This window comes from Equus przewalskii, chromosome 6 (assembly GCF_037783145.1).
Source record: "Equus przewalskii isolate Varuska chromosome 6, EquPr2, whole genome shotgun sequence".
Taxonomy (NCBI): Eukaryota; Metazoa; Chordata; class Mammalia; order Perissodactyla; family Equidae; genus Equus; species Equus przewalskii.
In genome coordinates this window covers 47,765,010-47,782,615 of record NC_091836.1, presented here as the reverse complement: position 1 = coordinate 47,782,615, position 17,606 = coordinate 47,765,010, and the positions used below count along the sequence as shown (strand labels likewise).

At 43.0% G+C, this 17,606-nt stretch overlaps 2 protein-coding genes and 1 long non-coding RNA gene across 3 annotated transcripts in view; all 3 read right to left on the bottom strand.

The window, feature by feature from the left end:
• LOC103568045 (zinc finger protein 709-like) overlaps nt 1-17,606 on the bottom strand; it is a 156,857-nt gene that overhangs the window by 7,868 nt on the left and 131,383 nt on the right.
• The window catches only part of LOC103567649 (zinc finger protein 709-like), a 216,618-nt gene that overhangs the window by 151,451 nt on the left and 47,561 nt on the right, over nt 1-17,606 (bottom strand). The window lies entirely within an intron of this gene.
• On the bottom strand, nt 11,041-12,358 carry LOC139084126 (uncharacterized). The gene is made up of 3 exons (XR_011541467.1): nt 12,221-12,358; nt 11,654-11,719; nt 11,041-11,174 (listed from the first exon to the last, which is right to left on the bottom strand). It is a non-coding gene; the product is annotated as an uncharacterized lncRNA (long non-coding RNA).

Here is a 17,606-nt window from a genome sequence, read left to right as displayed (position 1 = left end):
CGGGCTGTGGCAGAGCCACCAGGGACCCCTAACAGCAGGAGAAAATGGACCCCACACCTGGCACTTGGCTATTAATATATTTTCTCAGTTTCTGCTTATTTGGGAAAGCATTTTATCTTTATCTTTTACCAGGCAGTTTTGGTGAATATAAGGTTGACAAGTATTTTCTCTGTGTACTTGGACTATTTTGTCCCTCTGCCTTCTAACCTCCATTTTCTCTGCTCACACACCTGTTAATTTTCCTGGGGTTTCCTGTAAGACTTGGGTAATTTTTTCAATGCTGCTTTTTTGCTAGTGTATACTTCCTACTTTCCTGTATCTTTGCATGTCTCATATTTTTGATGCAAACCAGATATTTTAGGCAATATACTGTAGCAACTCTGGGTACTGGTCCCCTTCTTACCAGGGCTTTTTATTGTTATTAGCTTATTTACGTTTTCAGTGACTTGATGGATTGTTTTAGCCAAATCTGTGTCCTCAAAAGAGAGTGAAAATTCTTTTTCCTTTTTTAGTATTTTTTTTAAGGTATGTTTTTTGGTGAAGAAGATCGGCCCTGAGCTAACATCTGTGGCCAATCTTCCTCTTCTTCCTTCTTTCTCCCCAAAGCCCCAGTACATACTTGTATATCCTAGTTGTATGTCATTCTATTTCTTCTATGTGGGATGCTGCCTCAGCATGGCCTGATGAGCAGAGCTAGGTCTGTGCCCAGGATCCAAACCAGGGAACCCTGGGCCACAGAAGTGGGACGTGTGAACTTAACCACTATGCCACCAGGCCGGCCCCTGAAAATTATGATATGGCTCCAAGAATAGCTCCTAGAATCGGACATAGCTTTGGGTACACAAACTGTCATGAGACAGTAACAATGGCAGAGCTGTCTTCCTCTTTCATGGACACACCCAGTGGTTAAACTAGATCAACTGCTGGCTGATTGCTCTACTGTTTTCACCAATGTCCTGGGGGCATAACCTGCTCTACCAAATACTCCAGTGAAATTCTGGCTCCTTTGTAGAAATGCTTTCTGAAGTCACTGTTTGATATTTGTTCTGACCCTAGGAAGCCTCATCAGTCTAATCCCCTGGTTCTTTTCAGAAAACTAGTCAGCCGACGTCCAAGCTGTATCTTCATTAAATACACAAATCTACTAATTGCCTTTCACCTCATTCTCCACTTTCTGAGACTGTCCTCTGACTTGAACTTTCCATGATCTTTTGCCGGCCAAGTTAATTCCTTTGGGAAGGAATTAAGAGCTATGTTTTATAGCTGGCTTTTCCCTGTACTTGGGTAAAATCTGTGTGCCAGGACTCTGGAGCTGTAGTGGGGACATCAGGAAGCCTCTCTCTGGTGACAATCCCATTCTAGGGGCTGAGTGATCAGTGCCGTGGAAAGACAGCAGCCAGAGGTCCTCTTGATTGTCTCATGTTACAGCCACCTCATGAGCTGGGGAAAGAGTGGTCAGTGCCCAGCATTCTCAGCACAGCATGAGCACAGCAGAGCCTCTGCACCATGAGGAGGGGCTGGGGCAAGAAGGGGTCCCCACATTTCACATGAACCAACGAGGGACTGAAATTCAGCAACAGGCAGCTGCGGGAAGGATAGGTAATGCCGAAGGCCTGCTCCTCCTGGGAAAAAGCCCCCCTTCTGGGAGCTTAGGGAGGGAGAACCTTGTCTTCTGGTTTGGGGGGCAGCGCTATGGAGAGGAGGCTAACTTGCTGAGCTGAGAGCAGGGAGGGAGCAGACATGGTTCAAACCCTACACACACTCCCCTTTCTCACGGAATTTCCATTGGTTTTCTTGAATAGATGTTCCTCACTTGCTGTTTGCCTTTAGGACAATTTCCAGAGGTCTCAAATGGTTAAGATAATTTCCACCAGCTTCACTGGGGAGTGGGTCAGCGGAGCTCCTCATATTGTTATTATACCCCCTAGTGCATTCACTACACTGCCCATATCAGCAAACCCTCTCCAGATTGATAGACAATGGCACTACAGGCTGTAATATCACTTGTCATTGTACAGAGAAAGAATTGAAAAAACTCTTTTTTTATGGCTCATAAAAATGTATTGCACACTTCAAAAAACTGTTTAGCGGATTAACACAAACAGTTGTGGCTTCCCTTTAAAAATGCATTATTTATATGCTTATAAACTATTGTTAAAAAGAAAATCACAGGCCCCAAGCAGGTCACTTTGCTGGGCCCATGTCACCAAACTCATGCTTAATACCTAACTTAGCTGCAGCTTCCACCTTCCCCAGGGAGGCAGTCATAACTGGTCAGTCCAGGAGTTTGTGGTCAGCACCAATGAGGTAATGTGCCACATGGGCCTCTCCATCCCCCAAAGGAAGATGAGGTCATGCACCTAATAAGACCCTTTTGTCCCCAAAGGGAAGTAACCTTTCTAAAGTAATCGTAGTCCTTCATTCTTTTGGACATGGAATAGGTTAGACAGATGCTCGGTCACCTGCCAACCTCAAAAGAATTTCCACGTAATGAGGCACACTCTGAAACATCACACAATCTCCAACCTAGTGGTACAAACATTTTAGGTATCAGTTTGTCTCTGAGAGGCCCAAAGTAATAGAATCCTTAAAAGTAACAGAATCCTTAAGATCTAGATAATAAAGTGCATCACCTTTGAGCACACCCACTCATTTTATCTCTAAGAACTATGGCCCCAGAAGCTATAAATCTCTACAAAAATGGCAAAATCTTACTAAGATTTTTTATGTCCTGAGAGCTTGGTTTGGTAACCATGAGGTTGGGGGCCACAAAAAGGCTGGGCAGAAGGGTGCGTTGCCCCCCATGTGCAGCTAGATCAGGCTGGTCAGAGATGTGGGTGATGCTCCATTTACCGCTAAGGGTCCCAGCAAACTGCTGTCAGCTCTCAGGAGATAACAATGGCTACTATGAGCAACGTTCAAATTAGATAAGGTCACTTAAGAAATGCACTTAAAACAAAGGCTTCAAAATTCCAAAAATAGTTTCATGAAAAGTTTCACTGCAAAAAGTTAATGAAAAATTAAAGATATGACATACCTAAAACAAGACTATAGACAATAAACAAAAGCTCACCAAGTTAATGGCCTTACGGACACCCCCATCTCTACTTTCAACAGAAGGCCCCATGGAGGCCTCTCTCAAGGCTGACCGGACTCTGAGGGATTTCCTGGTAAACTACTACATCATTGCCTTAAGGAGCCAACAGTAGCTACAATTAAAATTAGGAAATAACTCTGCCAAGGCCTGGTGAACAACAGAGCTGCACTCTGCTTTAAACCCCACCTGAAGCCTGCACCTGGGATCCTAGGAGAAGCGGCGAAAGCTGGTTTGGCTGAGAATTCTTACAGAGCCAGCTCTCCCGGACCACTTTCTGCTGGGCCCAGGTGAGAGAGGGAAACAAAATTTCATGCTGTCTCTTCCTTTCCACATCCAGACCAACTGGTTACTGATCCTTTCTCTCCCAGGGATGCTGACTGCCTTCTTCCTTGTCTGGTTTTACATCCTAAAAGCCTGGCTTCGCTTTCTGTCTGTCTGGGACAGGCAGGTTGTCAGGTTTTCCTTTCGGCTATCTTTGGGAGGGACTCTAGATCTTCTGATGACAATATATTTTGCACCCTCCTTGGGGACAGCTCTTGAATTCAAGGCATTATTCAATATTGCCAGAAGGATTCACTGCTTCTCCTGGGTTGTCCTGGCTGAAACCTGACAGGATGATTGAAAGGTTTTAATAACTTTATAACCAGAACTATGACCAAATTGCTAGATGGTACTCAGAGCTTGATAGAAAAACATACATATTTTTTGCCTTCTCCTCTATTCTAAGTGTACCCTGTGGGAAAGAAAAACATTCTTTGGGTGGATGAGTCACCCAGATGGGTGGACGGATGGGTGTGTCAGTCTTTTAGCATCTAGGGTACAACTCACTTCTGTGAGGAATTGAGAGCAACTGTCTTTATCTCACAAATCTTTGCAAAACTAGAAATGAAGCTCCACAGGCAGATAAATTCCTTTTACCAATCCCAAAACCTCCCTTATAAGCCTTAAAAGGCTTATAAATTATGGGCCTTAGGAAACCAAAGTCTTTCTTGGAGAAACAGTCTTCCCTGTGCCTCTGAGATGTAAATATTAAAGTATGAACTTTAGGGAGGTCATTCTTTTTTTTTTAAAGATTTTATTTTAGGGGGCTGGCCCCATGGCCGAGTGGTTAAGTTCACTCGCTCCACTGCAGGTGGCCCGGGGTTTCGTTGGTTCAAATCCTGGGCGCAGACATCGCACTGCTCATCGGGCCACGCTAAGGCGGCGTCCCACATGCCACAACTAGAAGGACCCACAATGAAGAATATACAACTATGTACTGGGGGGCTTTGCGGAGGTACATAGTTATGCATGTTTAGTTGTGGGTCCTTCTAGTTGTGGCATGTGGGATGCTGCCTCAGCCTGGCCCGATGAGCGGTGCCATGTCTGCGCCCAGGATTCGAACCCGCGAATCCCTGGGCCGCCAAAGCACAGCACACGAACTTAACCACTCGGCCATGGGGCTGGCCCCAAAGGGAGGTCATTCTTATCAGAAGAAAAATAAGAGGAGGAAAGGTCACTTGAAATTCAGGCAAATAAAACTCTCTAAAGCGCTTCTTCATAGATATTAGTGAAAGGCTTTAGCCATCTGAGTAAGTGACCTTAACTCATTCCATCTACCAGAAAAACAACTTAGATCAAACTTTTTTTTTTTTTTTTAAAGATTGGCACCTAGGCTAACAACTGTTGCCAATCTTCCTTTTTTTTTAAGGATTGGCACCTGAGCTAACAACTCTTGCCAATCTTTTTTCTTTTCCCCTGCTTTATTTCCCAAACCTCCCCCGCACATAGCTGTATATCTTAGTTGCAGGTCCTTCTAGTTGTGGGATGTGGGACGCCGCCTCAACATGGCCTGACGAGCGGTGTCACGTCTGCGCCCAGGATCTGAACCCTGGGCCACCGCAGCGGAGCGCGCGAACTTAACCACTCAGCCACAGAGCCGGCCCAATCCAACTTCTTAATAACTAGCATGTTTTACATTATCACACCTGTCTTATGGCTAAAATTTTAAAATAAAACTATAAATAAAATAAAAACTCTGCATCTGTCTTACGTGTTACAAATAGGTGGTATTCTTCTACCTGCAGATGGTATTACTAAAATTAATTCGTAAACGATTTGTATTTAATTGTCTGAAACAAACGTGCTTAGTATTCATAAAATTCTCAAAAATATAATAGAAACTAATTCAAATGTTTCTCAGGTTCACATGATCTGGGAAAATATTTGGTAATAAAGGTAGTTTAAGTTTGTGGATTTAGTTAAAATAGACATGTCTTTAGAGTTATCAACACTGAATATAACATAGACATACAACTCTTATTCCACCTGGGATCAATAATCAAATGAATTTATGTTATCTCTTACAAAATTTGTCAGTAGAAAAATTACTTTGAGATTATGGCTGACTTTTTCTAATGTCTAATGAAGTTTTTATGGGTAATCTAAATTTAGTTGTTAAGAACAAGGAAATTAAATAGATGAAAGTAAGATAAAAAGTTTAAACCTAACATTTTTGTTTTTGCGAGGAAGATTGGCCCTGGGCTAACATCTGTTGCCAATCTCCCTCTTTTTGCTTGAGAAAGATGGTCCCTAAGCTAACGTTCACGAGAATCTTCCTCTATTTTGTATGAGGGATGCTGCCAAAGCTTGGCTTGATGAGCAGTGTGTCAGTGCACACCCAGGATCTGAACCATGAACTCCCAGTCACCAAAGCAGAGCGCACAAAGTTAACCACTACGGCACCGGGCTGGCCCAAAGGTAAATTTTTTAAATAGCCTCCCAAAATCTTTTTTGTAAGCTGTAACCTTAAAGTTTTGCTGGGTTAAGTTAAATGACGAGCTCAGTTAAATTTGCTGAATATCTGGTTCGTTTAGAAATAAGATGAAATACTGAAACATGAAGTGCTGAACATAGGTTTATCCACTTTTTACTTCCTTCTACAGAGGAATTAAATGTATTTGGCTCTATGGGTAAACATATCTTGTGCCATGCTGAAAAGTTAACTATGAGGAAGCACGTTTCTAGAAATCACAAAAACTATTTATAATATGTCTGCCAATCCATCGAATGCTAATGTAAAACACAGTTCATAATTGCTTTCTTCTTCATTTTCACTAGAAGCTAAAGATTTCTAAGGGTTAAAAATTCTGGGGCCAGCCCCATGGCCAGGTGGTTAAGTTCATGTACTCCGCTTTGGTGGCCCAAGGTTTCACTGGTTCAGATTCTGGGCACAGACCTGGCACTGCTCATCAAGCCATGCTGAGGTGGTGTGCCACATACCACAACTAGAAGGACCCACAACTAAAATATACAGCTATGTACTGGGGGGCCCAGGGGAGAAGGAAAAATAAAATCTTTAAAAGAAAATTCTAATGTACGTAATTAATACTACTAAAAGTAATAAGGAAAAAGAATTTTATGTGTGGTCAGGGCTGGCTAAGATTGGAACAAATTTAATGAAGTAAAAGTTTTAATATCAAAAGAGAGCTGCTGCAAAATTACTATTTGGTTTTCTCTCTGTTTAAAGAACAAAGGTTTCCTGAACTATTGATCTGCTCTTGATAATCACAGATTATAAATTGTTTGTTTCTTTACCTTTTTAAGTAATTTTCCTAGAGAAAAAAAAAAAGACCTTGTGTCTTCTCAAAATAATCACAGATGTAACTGTGGCCTTCATCTGGTCTTGGATTACTTCAACCCAAGGCTCTCGATATTAAAAGAGCGAAACTGTACTCCTGAATATGTAAACTTCTGTGTTTGCCTTTAAATTTTTTATTGACACTTTGGTCAAATAATTAATTAAGTACTGTTTCATAAAGATCTGTGACCCTATTTGGCAAGTATCTAAAATCTTTTGATATTTTGCCAAACTTCCCAAAAATCCAATACTAAATTAACTCTTTCTGACTTTCAACTCACTTTAGCTTTTCCCAGAGGGCCCCTAGAACATCTCAAAGGATTTGTTTTCTCTCCTTATAAAAGGAGACATTAAACTAATCAAGTGTATTTGATATGTTAAATTATATCAATAAATAAATGTAACAAGAAGTAACACTAAGCTTGCTTTATTTTGTATCTGTATAGGTAAATGTTCTAAGTGTTCCAGAAATTGTGTGAAATTTCTGGAAATCTGACATGTCCTGGTATTATGTTATCAGTCAAAATTTCAGTTTTCTTAAAATGTTGCATATTACAAAACCAATTTTCCTTGTCACATCCATTATAATGAACTCTCACCAGATCTTTAACCAAGGGCAATTTTAAGTCTTTTGTCATTTACAGAGAATAATTGTTTTACTCTGATGCTTTTACAAAAGTGTTCCTGCAAAAGTGCTTCAACTTCAAGAAGATTCAAGGAAAGGACTTTTTGATAAGCACAAATTTCTAATAACTAGGTTTACAAAAATGAAGTGGTAAGAATGAAGACTACTCTTAAATCTCCTTGGAAGAAACTATACCAGGTCCTCCTCACTACCCAGATGACAGCCAAACTTCAGGAACCTGAACCTTGGACATACCACTCAAGGCTGAAGAAGGCTCCACCCGACATCTGGTCCTGTGCAGATGCTGGAGAGCTCCAAGTCAAATTGACGAGGAAGAGAAGAAGCTGACATGGACGTAAACTGCTTCCTCCTAAGATGCCAGATCAGGACTTTCTCCTTTAGCTAAACCTACCACCCTTACTTCTTTTCTTTCTTTCCTTTAGTCTGTCAGGGGCCTGGAAAGATATCACCATCATTTGTATACCCCAGGTCATTTCTAAGAAGGGTAACCTATGGAATTTAGACAAACATTTTATTTCAAGCTAGGAGGAAATCTAACTGACCCCTGGATTGAAGAGGCCAAACCAAAATCCTCACAAATATATTCATTAACAATGCCAGCTTAGTGAGAGTGGTTTGGGTCCTTACAGGATTTATCTTTGTCTGTAGTGGTGATCCTTCTCCTTGGGCCTACAAAGGCTTGGATGGCTGGTGCATAAGTGAGCAATGGCTCTCACATTATCTACCTGAGCCCCTAACTTTTCACAAGTGAACTCAGACATCTCACTGGTTGACTCCCCTGAATTTACATCACTGAGTTATAAAGGACCTACCAGGAGGCATTCAGGACTCACGATTCACTTCCTTTGACAGGGCCATCCCTCCCTTGTTAGGAGTAAACGTAAATGAGAATATATTGCAAAATCCACTGCTAAGACAAGAGTTGCCCAACAAAGATCCTTAGACTCTCTGGCCACAGTTGTCCTTGGCACCGGGATAGCCCTTGATTCTCTCTTAGCTGAGCAGGGAGGTGTCTGTGCTGTGGCCACCACCACCTGCTGCTCCTGAATGAACACTTCTGGGGAAGGTGAAACTCAACTATGTAAAATCACTGTCAAGCTACTTGGCTTTTATTAAAAGGTGACTCCTTCAATGGTGTCGTTCTTTGACTCATTTGATAGTAACTGGTTTAGGTCTTGGGGACCATGGCTCCAAAGTGCACTCCAGATATTGAGAACTCTCCTTTTATTATGGTCATAAGAAACTCCCCGGTGCATTGTCTTTTCTCAAAAGCTTTAAGAGTATGTTTGCAGCTGCTAACCACCAAGCAGCGATCTCCCTAAGACTGGAACCTCAGAAAAGGAATGAAGAGATGACCGACTGGAAGACAGTAAACCTGCAGCCTTCACCTGTCAATGTCAGAGGGGTTAAGGAAAAACATCATGACCTCTGGATACCACCCAAAGGAACAACAAAATCTGAGAGAATTTCACAGCAGTAGCTGAGAGTGGTGCTAATGCCTTAAATTTTGATCACATCTCTCAGTTAAGCTGCGAGCTGGATCAAAACAGGGGAAAGTGTGGGGCCGGCCCGGTGGCGCAGCAGTTAAGTTCGCACGTTCCACTTCGGAGGCCCGGGGTTCACCGGGTCAGATCCCAGGTGTGGACATAGCACCGCTCGGCAAGCCATGCTGTGCTAGGCGTCCCACGTATAAAGTAGAGGAAGATGGGCATGGATGTTAGTTCAGGGCCAGCATTTCTCAGCAAATAGAGGTGGATTGGCAGCAGATGTTAGCTCACGGCTAATCTTCCTCAAAAAAAAAAAAGTGTAAACCACAAAATGAAAATTTTCAAATCTCTTTCTAACTAAAAGGATAAGTGGTATCCTAGTTTGTCCTTCGCCTATAGCTCACACTGGTGGGATTTTCAGGAATAAGCAGCATATTACAATGCAATATAGATTTGAGACGAACCCCTTAAATGTACTGGATTTTCAAAATTTTACATAGGCTTTCAGAAGTTTTCCTTACATCAGTTAAAAGATAACTTAAATCACCTTAGCATTTTAAGTTTCTATGTTCTCTAGAGACATCCACATAGAAACACTGATCTAAAAATAGAAAATGCACTAAAAAATTTAATACATTTATCTCACATCTTGAGGTTCTCGTCCCTAAAAGTTTTGAAAAAAGTTTCTACTTGGTTCCACAAGTGTTTGCTTTCCTCACATCCTCTCTCTCCATCAACTTACAGTCTCAGGGCCCAAGTGCTAAGGGAAACTAGAGCCAAAGGGCTGCACTAGTCCATCGATAAAGGAATCCAAAGGGAAGAAACACAAACACTGGAATCAGCTCAGATGAGCAGCCTGCTTCCCAGAGGACAGAAGGAAAGCCACAGTCAGAAGGTCCCGTGTTCCTGACTCTCCTGGTGGAGACAGAGCCCTGGAGGGGGTGAGTCCCTGGAGAAGGAGGGGAGGGCACCTGAGCAGCCACAGGAAGGAGCTCTGGGAGCCCCACACACCCTCCCCTCCGCAGGGAACAGTGCACATGCTCCCTCTCTCAGGCTCCATTCTCACAGTGAGGAAACTCAGCTGCATTCAGTTTAAGGTTCTGACCCAAATGGACCCCCAGATTAATGGGCCCTAACGCAGGACACCGAGCTCCTGACTCTCACAAACTTTCTCAGTGTATACAAATTACTCTCTGAGTGCACCCACACTGTGCATGCAAAATTCCGATTATGTCTAGAAGTAGGCCCAAGGAATCAACAGTGACAACCTCAGAAAGGGCGTCACTCCCCACCCCATGAGCACGTGCACCCCCAGCTTTCCAGGGCTCTGCAGCTCCTCTCAGGATGAAGGCTCCTTCCATGGGGGTGTGAGCAGTAGGACATCTGCAGGGGGAGGCTCCCCAGGGAGAACAACTGGGCCTTCAAGGCCTTCCCTCTGCAGGCTCAAGGGGGCTTCAGCTTAGATTCACTGCCCTCAGGCCTCTGCCCCCACTGGAGTTTTTTGGACCATCACTCATATTTTAAATACACAAACCCGGTGTTTGAACCATCCAGCCAACACACTCAAACCAGTCTTTATGTGGAAATGGGGGAAGAAAATTGTACGGCATTTTGTCGGCTCAAAAAGAAATCCCACAGGAATGTACTGTACTTGATTCCAGGAAAAAAACATGCTAATTAGTTATTTTCATAACAAGAAATTGTTTTATAAACTGTTCATCATACTTGAGCACTTCAGGTCTGCCAGACTGAGCCCTGGAAATCCACCTAACTCACTCAAAATAAAGAACAGATCTCAGAATATTATTAACATGCTCAGGGAGGAAAAAGGAAAAACAATGTTTAAATCATGCAATGTAAAACTGGAATATTTTACTTTTTCTGAAAGTAACCTCTTTGCAAACATTTTATATTGTCTTTCAAGTTATATTGATTAAATAAATTTTATTCATTAAAAAACTGAGAATAAAATACACTGAATATATCATTTAAATTTGACAAACCCAGGGAGGGGCAGTGCTGACAGGAGAGATGACCCAGAAAAGTTTGCCATGAAGAACTTGCAAGTAAAAGACCTACGATTGAATATTTGTATCCAGGACACATCCTGGGAGAAGCAGAAATATTTCATACAAGGTAGTTCCAGGAAGCTGTTCACTACTTTTTTCTCATGTAAAACATCCACAAACAAGGAAGAAAGCGTTTTAAAAGGACCACCCATTGACTAGAGAAAAATGACAATTAAAATATTGGGACTGCTTGTAGTTGATGACGATGCTGTGAGTCGGAGACGGGAAGTTGGCGTTCGGGAACGTGAGGAGGAATCTGGAAAATTTAGGTATTTATTGTCGGTCCTGGAAGAGCTGGGGGGACAGGGTCGTGGATTTAAGACCCTGCTCCCCAAACATTTAGAAAACTCAGGAGAAAACCAGTCCACTCTGAGGAGAAAGCAGGCCCTGGGGACCCACAGACCGCAGCCCCTCCGCGCACGGACCCCGGAGCCCGAGGCCCGACTGTCCTGCGGGCCCTCCCGCGGGCCCCGCACCGTCTGGGACACGAGGGGCTGTGGGCGAACAGCGGCCCAGAGACGCTCCGGCCCAAGTCGCCGCGCGCAGGGACCACAGGTCGCCCGGGCCCGGCTGCCGGCCTCGCCCCCACGCTGCGGCCGGAGGGGCCTGAGGGCCGAGCGGCGCCACCGCGGACTCGGGGCCGCAGACCCCGGAGGGGACGGGGGAGGCCGGGCCCGCCCCGCCGCTTCCCACCAGCCCTCCGCCCGTGTCCTCACCCCGGGGCCGCACACTCACCATTTCTAGGGCTCCTGGGTCCCCTGGTGTCCTTCGTATAACTCGCGAGGTTGGTATAGGTCACAACTGGACAAAACAGATGACAGCCATGTAGAGCCTTTAATGGCGGGGAGACGCGGTCCCCCAGCAACAAGCAACTTCCGGGAGTTTGGGCAGCTTCGCCCCACCCACCTGCCCCGGCGCCGCCTCTGATTGGACAGTTCCAAAGAGTCGCCCCCTTGTGTCTGAGTGCCAGCCCCTGAGTTTAGGTGTCTGAGCAGAACGCCAGCCAGAACTCCTCCCCTGCAGGGACATTTGCGTTGTAAGGTTGTGTTGGGAGGGGACTCCTGGAATTGTGATCCTTATTTACACACGCACTGGAATTGTGATCCTTATTTACACACGCACACACACACACACACACAAATGAAACTCGCCTCACCATATCCAATAATTAGCCTCTCTCCATTTTGATCTTTGTTGACAACGGGAGTCTGACATAGTTTTGCCAGATAGGTACACCGGCCACTTGCAACCAGCCCCTCCTGCCCCGAACCGTGTCTCCGAACCCCCAGCCAGAACTCTCACCATTTCTAAGTTTCCTGCGTTCCCCGCCGTCCTTCCTATGACTCAGGTCAGGTCACAGCGAAACACAGAGAACGGGAGACCAACGTGGGTCCTTCAAGTACAGGCGACCCGTGATCGGAAAGACTGGAGAGACAGGAAGTTGCGGCGCTTGTCCCGCCCACCCGCCCCAGAGCCGACCCCGATAGGACAGTTCCAAAGGGCCCTCGGGCCTGAGTGACAGGGGAATGGAGATTACACTTCTGAGCCAACCCAGAGCCGGAAATTGTCTTCTCTGGGGAGTTTTCCACTAAAATACAATGGTATGAGGCTACTCGGGGAACAGTGACCCTTTTTTGCGAACACACTTAAAGTCACGTCCCCATATTTAACAATTAGTCGGTCTCCACTTTGATCTTTCATCTTCCACCCAGCGCTTGCCACCTCCACTCAAATTGTACTTTAAAAAAATCCAGGGCCGGCCTGCGGCCAAGCGGTTAAAGTGGCCCGCTCCGCTTTGGCGGCCTGGGTTTCTCTGGTTGGGATCCTCTGCGCTGACATGGCGCCGCTCATCAGGCCATGCAAAGGCAGCATCCCACATAGCACAGCCAGAAGGACCTACAACTACAATATACAACTATGTACTGGGGGGTTTGGGGAGGAGAAGAGAAAAAATAAAAAAGAATTGGCAATAGATGTTAGCTCAGGTGCCAATCCTAAAAAAAAGAAAAAAAAAATCCTATAGCCTCCCGAGACCTTAGTCCTGGTGGGAAGTTGGAACCCGCAGCCCCAGCTGGGCGCAAGGTCTCTTCTCAGTCTAACCACTAGATGTGAGATGTTTTCATTCAATTCTCGGGTGTACGTTTTACACTGGAGGGAAATTTGTTTTAGATCATTTTTTGAATGTATCCTGAGAGAACTTTGAAATGTAAAAGTCTACAGTATCCCTAAGGAAATTCAGTTCCTGTTTGAACTGATAAAACAGAAAACAAGAAAAGGTTGTGTAAATGAGGGGTGTACCTGGGAAGTACTCACGTGCTTAAGAGATTGAATTGCAAAACTCTTAATGCATTTAACCACTTATTTGAACAGGGTTCTTTTTGAGAAAAAAACACACATGCTATACAATGGAGGCCTTTAATGTCTACAACTCACTGTCTTCAGTATATTCACAGATACCGTGCAATCATCACTGCAATCAATTTCAGAATATTTCTATCACCTAAAAAGAAACACCTCTACCCTTAACCTACCACTGCCCTGTCTTCTGGCCCTGCTCCTCCAAGCGCCAGCCCCAGACAACTGCTATTCTATTTCCTGTATCTATAAATTTCTGTATTTGTTGACTTTCATATGAATTAAATTGTATAATATGTGGTCTTTGTGTTTGACTTCATTTATGGTATAATTTTTTCAGGGAATTCTATGTTATAGCATGTATCAAAACTTCATTCATTTTTTTAAAAATTTAGATATAATTGACAAGCAACATTATATTTGTTTCAGGTGTACCACAGTAAGTGTGTACAACACAGTTATACATTTTTTTCTTGTGTTGAGAACTTTTTTTTTTTTAAGATTTTGTTTTTCCTTTTTTTCCCTAAAGCCCCCTGGTACATAGTTGTGTATTTTTAGTGGTGGGTCCTTCTAGTTGTGGCATGTGGGATGCCGCCTCAGCATGGCTTGATGAGCGGTGCCATGTCCGCGCCCAAGATTTGAACCAGTGAAAACCTGGGCCTCTGAAGTGGAGTGCATGAACTTAACCACTCGGCCACGGGACTGGCCCCAAGTGTTGAGAACTTTTAAGATCTACTCTCTTAGCAAATTTTAAATATACAATTCAGTAGTATTAACTCTAGTCACCATGCTGTACATTACATCCCCTTGACTTATTTTATAACATGAAGTGTGCTCCGTTTGATCACCTGTATTTATTCCATGACAGTTACATCTTATCCATATATGAGTGTATAGTTCAGTAGTGTGAAGTACATTGACATTGTGAAAGCAATCTCCAGAACTCTTTTCATCTTGCAAAGTTGCAACTTTCTATATAGTAAACAACAATGCCCACTTGCACTTGCCCCCCAGGCCCTGACAACCACTATTCTGCTGTCTCTATGAATTTGACCACACTAGGTACCTCATATCAGTGGAATCATACAGTTTTTGCCCTTTTTTTGAGGGGCTTCTTCCACTTAGGATAATGTCGTCAGGGTTCACCCATATTGTAGCATGTGTTAGAATTTCATGTCTTTTTAAAGCTGAATAATATTCTGTTCTATGTGTGTACCACATTTAGTTGATCCATTCATCCATTGATGAACACTTGCGTTGCTTCCACTTTTTCCCTGCTGTGAATAATGCTCCTATGAACACAGGTGTGCATATATCTGTTTGAGTCCATGTTTTTTATTTATTTGGGTAAGTAGTCAGAAACGGAATTGCTGGATCATATGGTAACACTCTCTGTAACTTTTTAAAAACTGCCATCCTGCTTTGCACAACATTTATATGGTTTTACATTCCCTCTGAAAGTGCACAGGGATTCCTAAGGGTGTTTGCACTTTCTTGATGGCGTTCCTTGAAGCACAAAAGTGATTAATTTTGATGAATTTCCAACTGTTTTTCTTTACTGGTTTTGCTTTTGGGGTCATATCTATAAATTATTTGCCAAATCCAAGTTCATATTTTCCTGTGCGATTTTTCTAAAAATACTACAGTTTTATCTCAGATTTAGGTCTTTGATCCATTTTGGTAAATTGTTGTATGTAGTGTAAAGTAAGAGTCCAACTTCAGTTTTTTGCATGTTGTTATCCAGTTGTCTCAGCATCAATTTTGGAAAAGGATATTCTTTCCTCATTCTTGGCAACTTTTTTGAGAATCAATTAAACATAGATGAATGGGTTTATATCTGGAATCTCAATCAAATACATTGATCTGTATCTCTGCCCTGTGTCATTATCTCATTCCTGGATTACTTTCTCTAGGTTTGGGAAGTTCTCTGCTATTATTTCTTTGAACATGATTTCTGCTCCATTCTCCTTCTCTTCTCCTCCTTGAATACCTGTAATTCTTATGTGGCATTTCCTAATCGAGTTGGATATTTTTCGGAGACTTTCTTCATTTCTTTTTAGTCTTAGTTCTCTCTCCTACTCTATCTGGAGGATGTCAATATGTCTATCCTCAATTATGCTGATTTGCTCCTCTATGATGTCTGCTCAAACGTTCAGGGAATCCATATTTTGTTTTATCTCTTCCATTGTGTCTTTCATCTGCAATATTTCTGATTGGTTCTTCTTTATAATTTTAATCTCTTTTGTGAAGTAGCTCCTGAACTTGTTGAATTGTTTCTCTACATTCTCTTCTAACTCGTTGAGTGTTTTGATGATAGCTATTTTGGATTCTGTCATTTAGATTACATATTTCTGTGTCCTCAGGACTGATTTCTGGGTGCTTATCATTTTCTCTCTGGTCTGAAGATTTTTTTTTTTTTGAGGAAGATTAGCCCTGAGCTAACTACTGCCAATCCTCCTCTTTTTGCTGACGAAGACTGGCCCTGAGCTAACATCCATGCCCATCTTCCTCTATTTTATATGTGGGATGCCTACCACAGCATGGTTTACCAAGCGGTGCCATGTCTGCACCCGGGATCCAAACCAGTGAACCCTGGCCCAGCGAGAAGTGGAACATGTGAACTTAACCGCTGCGCTACCGGGCTGGCCCCTGGAGATTTAATATAACTTTTGATACCGATAGAGAGTGTGGTTCTGTTCTTCTGCATTGTGGTATTATTGACCACCATTACCACCTATCACCACTGGGTGGGGGTCAAGAGCTGCATATTCTGAGCCTTCTGCATTCTGCCAGGATCCCAGGCTGGATGGATGGCTGGGTAGGGACATTTTCTTCTGCATGCTCTTGAGCTCTGCCTTTGCTATCTGCTCTGCTGGGGTGTTGGCTTCATGAAGTCACCCCTACCATAGCTTTCACCTTGGTAGGAGGCTTTTCCCCTAGGCTGAGAAGGACCTCGAGGATTTTTGATGTTCCCCCAAAAGGGCACCCCCTCCCCCCTTCCTTCCCTCTCGGAGGCTGCACACAATCCCCAGATTGCAGTCTCTGGGGGAGGAAGTGAAGTTTTCTCTTACCTCATTCCACCTCCTCTGAGGGGGACTCCAGCCTCTCCACCCTCTGATGTATGGTGTGTGGGTCTCTCAAACGTCTTTTGCATTGTGTAGATGTCCTCTGTTGGAATAAGAATATCTTTTTCATCATATCATGGAGGGAAGAGATCATCGGGAGAGCTCACTCCACCACGATGCTGACGTCACTCCCTAGTCAAGAGTATCTTGAAAACCACCAACAACTGTTTGATTTCCATTTTCTTACAGGTGTATTTTCCGCTGATGTTTTCACAAGTTTCATGTCAAAGGTCCATTAGAGTTGGGATTTTTCTGTCAGGACTTGTGTCTACCAGGAAACTGATTCCGATGTTTGTGGTTGGGAGTATTCTCTGATTCCCCTCTTCTCGAGATGATATCTGTAGAAGATCTAAGTTGTATGACAAACACCTTGTGCTGTTAATTGTGCCAGTGAGTATGTTTTCCTGATTCTCCATGATGTCTACAGAGTGTTATGAAAAGAAGGACATGGGAGTTTGTTTCTCTGCTGTATTGTGCAGTGGCTGCCTTGACCCAGTTCTTCCATGTGAACCTCTTATGTAAGGAAGACTTTTGTGTTTCCTGTTACTTGTGACTGAATGTACTCCCTCAATGTTTTCAATAATGTTTGATTCTGTGTCATTAAAACTACATGCATTTCCTTGAGAAATGAACACTTCTATAGTTGTTTGATATATTTTATCAACTATGCTAATACACTAATATAAATATTATTGTGGTTTTCATTTCCTAGAGTACATTAGAATCCATTTTATTTATGGATTTCAGATATGCATTGCAATTTTCTTCATTTAATCATTATACATTATGAGTCAATTTTATCATGTGTATATAAATTCAGGTATTTTTTCCTCAGGCAAACTTTATTTTTTATTCTTTTATAGTTACAGTTTTTGTCACAAAATTAATTTCTCATTCATTCTTAACCCAAAACTTTACAATCATAGTTTTATTCAGTGCCCTCCTCCAGTGACCTGCAGGATTGCACCTGTGGTCAAAGAGGGAGAGGTAATGAATTCTATTAAGATTGACCAGAGATGATAAGGGACTGTGAGGTTTAACAGTAGCAGGATGCTCAAAAGGGCTTCTTACAAGATTTTGGCCTGTGTTTGTTGAATTGCTTGCTATTCAAGGAAGCAAGTCCTTTTCTGTATTGAATGCTGTGAGGAGGTGAACTTAATTCTATCTTTGGTAAACCTAATCATTGTTTTCTAGAGGGGAGAATCAAT